The sequence below is a fragment of the Gossypium raimondii genome, chromosome 6, assembly GCF_025698545.1.
Source record: "Gossypium raimondii isolate GPD5lz chromosome 6, ASM2569854v1, whole genome shotgun sequence".
Taxonomy (NCBI): Eukaryota; Viridiplantae; Streptophyta; class Magnoliopsida; order Malvales; family Malvaceae; genus Gossypium; species Gossypium raimondii.
In genome coordinates this window covers 16,211,008-16,219,509 of record NC_068570.1, presented here as the reverse complement: position 1 = coordinate 16,219,509, position 8,502 = coordinate 16,211,008, and the positions used below count along the sequence as shown (strand labels likewise).

Genomic DNA, 8,502 nt, shown 5'->3' with positions numbered 1-8,502 from the left:
AATAGGCCATTTTCCTCACCCAAAACTTAGCCACTTACTCAAGCCAAATGCACCTATATTCATGCATCCAAATTGTACCTAACACATGCAAATTCAAGCTAGATCATCATAGTATTTAACCATAGAACCAATATGCCAAAAAGGCACCTCAATCACAATAATCAAACTTGATTATACATTTTCTAAGTTTAGCCAAAAATCAACCAAACATTTGAGCTAATTATACACCAACATTTACCAAATTTTCACATACCAATCATACTCAAATATACCAATTTGACCATTCAACAACTATCATCACTAAACCTTAGCAAACTTGGTCATATGCCAACCACATTCGATTATACCAAATTAGCCATTTATCTACTCAATACTCACTATCTATTTCCATATCAAACCATACCTCAATGACAGCATTCCAAGATATCAAAACAACATTACATAGCATGCATATTTATTCATCATTCCAACTACCATCATTTAAGCACCAAAATGCCAAAATAGTAACCTTTAAAAGACCATACATACATGTTAAGATAACCACCTAAATGACATAAACCAACCATTTCCAAATAGTACCAATCAACCGAAATTTATATACCATATTTACATCATGCACATCTAGTTAAAAACCTTTCAAAAGTAAACTATATTTTGACCATGTTGAGATCAATTTATCACATACCATTTTGGCCATTTAAAGATACATTAACTTATACCAATTTTGGTATTGAATTCGGAGCATATGACTTAGACATTTCATACTTATAAACAATCTTAACATGATAAGTAGTTGACTTGCCACTTTTGACCACAAGCACCTAAGTTCAGTATGTTACAAACTCTACAAGTATTAAGGGTCTCACCTATAGGAATCCATCAACAAATCATACAAGTACTTTGATTATTCGAGCAGAATACAAATAGTCATTTATGCATATGTTCAGTGTGATGTCTAGTCATGTATAAAGATATTTTAGGTTACATAAGACTTTTCGACTTGTAACATTCTAAGGCTTAGGACATGTATGAAATTCAAAAACAATAAGCATAAAAAATGGTTACAAACACGAAAATAGTTTGGCACATCGTATTGGTCCCTATTTTTCCTCTTAGTGACCCTTACCCACTCACCGCTTTATTTTTCCTTCTCTCACATTCCTTGTCTCTCGATATATATGAAGTCATAGCATGACATAGTAACTATGGCTAGCCTTACGAGTTTGTGTGCACTAATGAACGAATTTTTCTTTCTCTTGTAACTTTGTGACATTTCTCTTTTTCAATACATCTCACTCATGATTGCTTTTTCGCTAATTTAAGACTTTTTCTACTCATACTAATTCCCTTTTTGGATTTTTTTTTGTTTTGCACATTAGGCTAACTTATAGTTCATATATCACATCAATCTTTCCTATTTCACTCTATTTTTACAAACTCTATCGTGATGTATCTACTTAACCCTCAATACGTATGGTCAGACGTTTATAATTGTGCAGTGCAGGACCAAAGAAAAAGGGCGATTACAAATTAACATTTTCAGGCTCAGGGCTTGTAATGGGGTTCATCAAGAAGTGTTAATAGGCTCAAAAATTGGTACTAAAGGTGAAATATAAATAGGACAGCTTTTTAGCTCTGGATGCGTTCCAAATAATGTCTTAGGTCATCCTTAAATATCTCAACATGCACAAATTTAATCGACCAAACAAATACAAAATCAACTATTTATCATTCGTACTAGCATGCTCGCTTCCTTTTATTTTATATATCACTTGTTATAGTTGATTGCTTAATACCTATTTATAGTGTAACATATAGAACTTAGTAGTCTAACAATCAAAAATTGAAAATCACCTATCATCATGCCAAATTTATTCATAAACACAAGCAACCTATGTACATGCTCCTAACTAATCACTTGTATTTCTACAAGCTCAAGCACACAAAAGATAAGAAAATCAAAGAAAACATAAAAATTTGAAGCAAATTTTCTATGTTACCCTCACAAACTTTAGTTGACACATTATTCTCAATGTGTAGCTCATAAATAGATAATGAAGGAAGTTACCCGATTGGTCGTGGTCGCTCTAATTGCTAATGGTGGGTGCTTCCTCCTTTGAACGTGTTAGCTCGACATGTTTGTGTCTCCTTCGTGTTGGGTTCCTATATAGAAAATTTACAAAGTGCAACAAAATAAAAAAATCTATTTATTATTCCTACTCCTACAAAGTCTTTATAAAATTAAAATAATTCAATTGTCCTCCTCATCCATCTCCACACTCCCATCATTCTCCTCATCTCCTCCTTCCTCTTCGCTTTCATACACTTCTTCTTGTTGTTCCATATTCGTTGGCCCGGACATGTCAGGCATATAATTAGGGAACCAGATGTTATTTTGCCTTGCAAATTCTTTGAATATTGGTCATGACTCTTGCACCCACTGTATCATCTAATCAATTTTTGGATTACAACTTTCACAGATATCTTTTTGAGCTCGTTTCAACCTCTGTGATGAGGCTAGTGTAACCATCGCTTCTTATTGTTGCTTCTTGTTGTTGCTGTTCCAATCCTTCATTCGTTTGCTCATAACTCTATGTACTGTTGGAACAAGGTATCACTGATTATACTTTTAGAAGGTTTCAGCGACTATTCAATGGATGTCATAGGTACATCTGTCATTCTGCATAATGCCGTCCCTAGGTGGGGAAAGAAGACTACCACCTTCTAGCTACCAATGCATCTTCTCATGTTCTGATGAATCCATTTACCGATAAATACCTGTTTTTTTATACAAAATAGCATAGAGTAACACTGCTCTAAAAGTATTAACGTTAGAAACATTTAAAGCATGTACAATTCTTGTGCATACAAATTGGATCCACATTTGGCTTCAAGAAACATGATCGCTTGATTAAAGGATACTAGGATATTGGTACTTGCACGATATTTTCATTCACCCCTACCTTCAGTCAAAAAGTTTATAATGTTATCCATATCTATGTCTCAAAATTGTTCCAGAACAGTTTCATCAATAAAATCATTTTCATAGTATGGAGTATTATAGAAGTCGAAAATAATATGTGGGGTTACTCTAACCTCTTTCCCTCGCACAAGGACCATATCCCACATATGACCTTCAATGTTTCTAGACTCTTGATCTCATAATGATGCATAAAATTCTTGAACAATGGGGACCACAACACTCTCTTTAGGGATCGTCCAAAAACATTACCATCTATGATATCACACTAAAGGCCATATTTCCTTACACAAAATCATGGATGGATCAAATTCCCTCTCTTGGATGAATGTTCTTCCTTAATGTTTATTAAAATATTTTCCAACATTCATATTTGGAAAAATAGAAGAATTTTGAATCATCGATGGCTTCGTTTCCATAGTTCGCCTAACTTTCCTAGGAGGCATGATATTTTAATCTTAAGCAAACAATTTAATGGAACAGTAAAAAGTTTGAGTTTAGGAACCCTTAACCTTTAATATATGGTCGAAGTTCGTTTGAATTCCTTGCTTTCCTGCGATGTTCCCGTTCCTTGTTTCCCTAAATAGGGTTAAAGAGCTTGTGAGGAATAAATAGAATTTTTAAAAAATTAAGGTTTTAGGATTTAAGATATTTTGAGAGATTTGAAAGAGTTTGAAGAATTAGGGGTTAACAGGTGTTTGAACTGGAAGTAGATATGATTTTAGGTTACAAAATAAGGTTTTAAAGTCTTAAAAATTGGGCTAAATGAAAACTAAGCCACCGGGTTGCGCGACTGGGTCGAGTCAACCTTGCAGAAAATCCCTAGCAATACATTGCTGTCGCGACACGTCCTTCAGTTTGGAGCTTTGAAGGAAACTGTATGCTATGTTGCGATTCCTTGGGGCGATCACAACACTGACTCTATTTTGGCTAAAAACTTTCAGCTTTAAGGATGTTTCTATTTAGAGATAAACCTACATCAAATAAAAGTCAAAATCTAAACTAGGTGATTAGTTACATATACAATAATTTACAAACGTTAAGCAATTCAACTAAGTTTTAAGTTTTATTGTCGGATTCATCCTACAGTGTCATCAATTCACCGATGGAGGATTTTCCCATTCTATCAGTATTGGTCCATCTTCCATCATGCCATTCCACCTGTGCCTGTTTGTCCCATTCTTTAAACGTGTTTATTCTTTAAGCATGCATAAAAAGAAGCATGCCCCTTGACTCAGGGATGTTAGAAATAAATAATTTTTTTACATTGTTTCTATAACTTCGTGATAAATTCCTCACTCGATTGATGACCACATTTAAACATTTCTACCTCACCATTGATTTTCATAGTTAATTCATTTTTCTCTAAATTAATGGTAGACCTAAAAGTAACCAAGAAGGGTTTTCCTAATAAGATCGGTATCTCACAATCTTCTTCAAAATCAAGTACCACAAAATCTGCGAGGATAATAAAACTTCGCACTTTGACTAACATGTCTTCCAATACCCTTTTTGGACATACAGAAGACCTGTCAACCAATTGTAATGTTATTTGAGTAGATTTCAGATCCCCTAACCTGAGTTTTTCAAAAATCAATAGAGGCATTAGATTAATACTTGCTCTTAGATCACATAGAGCTCTATTAAAATGAATGATCCCTGTTTCTATGGGAATAGTAAAACTTCCTAAGACTTTCAACTTTCAAGGTACATGTCTTGAAATAATCACGCTACTGGATATATTTAAAGTAACCTATTCTCCTACCTTAATTTTCTAACACCTAGTCGTCATTTCTTTTAAAAACTTAGCGTATTTGGGAACTTTTTCAATTAACTCAGTTAAAGGTAGGTTAATATTTAATGTTTTAAATAGGTTTAGAAAACTTAAAAATTCATCATCATCCTGCTTTTTTTTTTCTTCTAGTCTTGAAGGGAATAAGATTTTTGTACCGATAGAATCTTTAGTTATTTCCTTCCCTGTCTCTGTTGCCAGTGTGATTACCTCCTCTGATTCTGGCTCATCATCCACTTCTAAGGTTCTTCTTGAGGTTCGTCAGTCTTCTCTACAATTGTCTCTAAAGTGGTGGTTTTTGGGCTATTCAATATTTTTCCCAATTAGAGTGCAATTGCTTTTACATGCTCTTTACCTTCTCTCTGTAGATTATCTTCCATGTTACTAGGAATACCTGTGCATATTTGTCTTTTGATATCACTCATCATGCTCATCAATTGGCTCATTTGATCCTTGAGTTTATTCAATGTTCTTGATGAGTTGGTGTACTCAAACTACACCTGTTTGACATCAATTCTCATTAACTTCATTTCTCCCTCAATTTTGTCCAACAATTCACCACATGTAGTATAGACCTTTAGGTTGACCCTATCCTAGGGTTTCTGCAAATAAGGAGGTTAGTAATTAGTATTTTTAACTTGATTTGAAATGTTACTTCCTCCTTGGTTTCCTCTCCATCTTAGATTTGGATGATCCCTCTATCCAGGATTGTATGTATTCGAATAAGGGTTTCCACCCCTATTCCCAATGTAGTTTATATCCTCGGTAGGATTATTCATATAATGGAAGAGTGGCTTATCTCCTCCATGCATAAACAGTGTAGAAGTAGATTTAATACGGTTGAGTCTATCCACTATTTGCTGGTACTTATCATCCTCATGGATAGCTTTGACTGTAGTAGGTTTTTGGCCATACGTGAAACGTTCAATTGGCCACTGACAGGAGTTTAGTGCCATGTTCTCAATGATTTTGTACTCATCCTCGTATGTTCTGTTCATAAGGGTCCTGTTGCTGCTCCGTCAAATCCATGTCGTGTATTTCCATACAAATCATTATAAAATACTTGCAGTTGTATCCACTCAGGAAATTCATGGTGCAGGCATTTTTGAATCAACATTTTCAACCATTCTCATGCCTCATAGAAACTGTCTCCCTCCATTTGTCTAAAAACAACAATCTCTCTTCTTAGTTGTACTACTTTGCTGATTGGGAAAAACTTCTGTAAGAACTTTTCAGTGAGTTCATCCCATGTCGTGATAGACCCTGGTGCCTGCGAGTCTAACCAAGAAAAAGCATTATCAATCAAGGAGAAGGGGAACAACCGAAGACGAATAGCATCATTCGTGACCCCGTTATACTTAAAAGTATCACAAAATTGAAGAAACCATTTTAAATGTTGATTAGGATCCTTTGTCATAGTCTCCCTAAACTGCAGATTGTTCTAGATCATTTGAATCATACCTGGTTTTATCTCAAAGTTATTAGTTGTAATCGTCGGCGTTGCTATATTTTCTTGAACCATATCTAGACTTGGTAATACATATTCCCTTAAAGTTCTTTCGTTCCAAGCCATCTGAATGTTTGTAGGAAGCTGTGGTGCTAGTGGGTTTCCTAGGGTCTTATTGTTAGCATTGTCAAATAGTGGATTTTCATGTGGTCCGTTACCTACAACTGGTGGTGGATCTTGCATCTGCTACTGCTATTGGGGTTGGTGATTTCTTTGAATTATTCTCTCTAGATCTATGGTTGCTACAATAGGTGTATCCCTACTATGAGCCATACACTAAACCCAGAAAGAGAAGATTTGTAACAATAAATGGAATAAAACTGTATCTATAACCAAAAAAATTCTTAATTATTCCTTTAAAATGAAAAAATTAAGATCGATCTAGTGACGTTACCTCCCCGACAACATCGCCAACAACTTGACCGCCTCCAGAAGTACTAACGTCCAGATTGTGAATACTATAGTAAAATATAGTATTACGATGCGGTATCCGTAGGTATACGGGTCTAGTTGTAATATAGTTTTACAACAGAGTAGGTGAATACTCCAAGGATCGTACCCAAGGGAGGTTATTGCTAGATCTAATTAGTACTTTAAATTCAGTTATAGTATAAAGAATATAAAATAAAGGATATTTTGGTATTTTTATAATAATAGTAAAAATAAAACAACATAAAAATAAAATTTAAGAGATTAAAAGGAAGAATAAATCAAATCTAATTATGGGTGATTAGCTCACTTGAAGAATATTCATTAACTATCGTTTGAGTTACTCTTCAATCAACTAGTCACACCATAGTAGGATCTTTTAATCTTCCACTAACATAACAAGTCAAGCAAGAACTACTTATATTCCGACCTAACAGGTCTAGACTAGTTTGGGGATAAGGTGCTCATGGATGGGCAATACCAATTTTGGGTTAATTACGACCTTGATTACTTCCCATGGTTGTCAAGGCTAGGGTTTGTTTCACGTTCTCCCTTTCCCAAATAGTGATCTGTTGAATAAGCCTCAGATACTTAATAGATCATACCTCCACTCACTAATCCCCCATAGAGGGATTAGTTCCTCATGGTGTTCATAAACAATATATAATCTATGTAAAGAGAAAGCATGCTAATTAAACCGACAAGATAGAGTAAATGAAAGAGCCTGATTGTATTGAGATTAAGCTCAAATCCATAGAGTTTGAATAATTCCACAATTCAGATCTCTTGAAAGAAAACAACGAACAGATAAACTAAACTCTAGAAACCTAAGAAAGAAACAAAATAAAACTAAATCTAAAGAAAGAAACTAGGTTAATGAAAAGGTGTCCATAACATGTGCCAAAGGAGCCTACTTATAGCCTTCAGGTGGTCGTTGTCTTTAACCTTAGGTCAACTGGCATTTTCAAGCTTTAAGTTCGATTGTACGAACCAAAATGCCCCTACTTCGTGTTTAATTTCTGCCCCAAAGTCAATGTCGCAACTTCATAGACAATTTCGTACTTTCTTCATTCTGCTCTCCATGTTGTGACATCGGGTCTCCCGTGTTTCAACGTAGTGTTTAGTATCAGCCTAAAATGTGTTTTAATGGTCTCCTATACACTCACGAAGTACATTAGCTCTTCCTTTGGCCTCATTCGGCCCTTAAAGTCAATAAAAGATCAAGTTCACACATTTTATTAGATATAAGTAACTAAAGAAACTTAATTAAAATAAAACAAAATGCTTGTATTCAGCTTCTTAAGTTCAAAACCGGTTTAATCTGCTACAATTGAATTACTAGCAGATCAATAAGCCTTTTTCAAAAATTATTATTTTAGATTGTCTCCCTAAACTAAAGAATTGTCTTGAATTTTTAAATTTACAAGTTTGACATCAAAACCACAATTTTTTACGAGTTTTGAGCCTATAGAGCATATATTTTATTTTGGGCTCATTTTATTTTTGGTTGTGAGTATGTCAACTTTATTTGTTATTCTAGAGCTTGCTTTAGTTATACATGTCAAGACCACATTTTGTGTTTGATATCTTGAGATAATAGAGGCATTTAGGATTTAACTCGATCAATCTTCAAACAGACTTACCTATTGTATTATCCTTTGTAAACCCACGATCCTAACACTTTGTTTTACTTAACAACCGTTCATGTTAACTCATAAACAACTTTAATGTCGTAGCATTTTTTTATTGACTCCTTTATTGTCAGAATTCAATTTGGTTGGTGCCTGATTATGT

The 8,502-nt window shown here is 34.4% G+C and overlaps 1 non-coding gene across 1 annotated transcript; it reads left to right on the top strand.

Moving 5' to 3' along the window:
- Positions 1–5,857: 5,857 nt before the first annotated feature.
- On the top strand, positions 5,858–5,963 carry LOC128042055 (small nucleolar RNA R71). The gene has a single exon (XR_008197263.1). It is a non-coding gene; the product is annotated as a small nucleolar RNA R71 (small nucleolar RNA).
- The last annotated feature ends 2,539 nt before the right edge of the window (positions 5,964–8,502 follow it).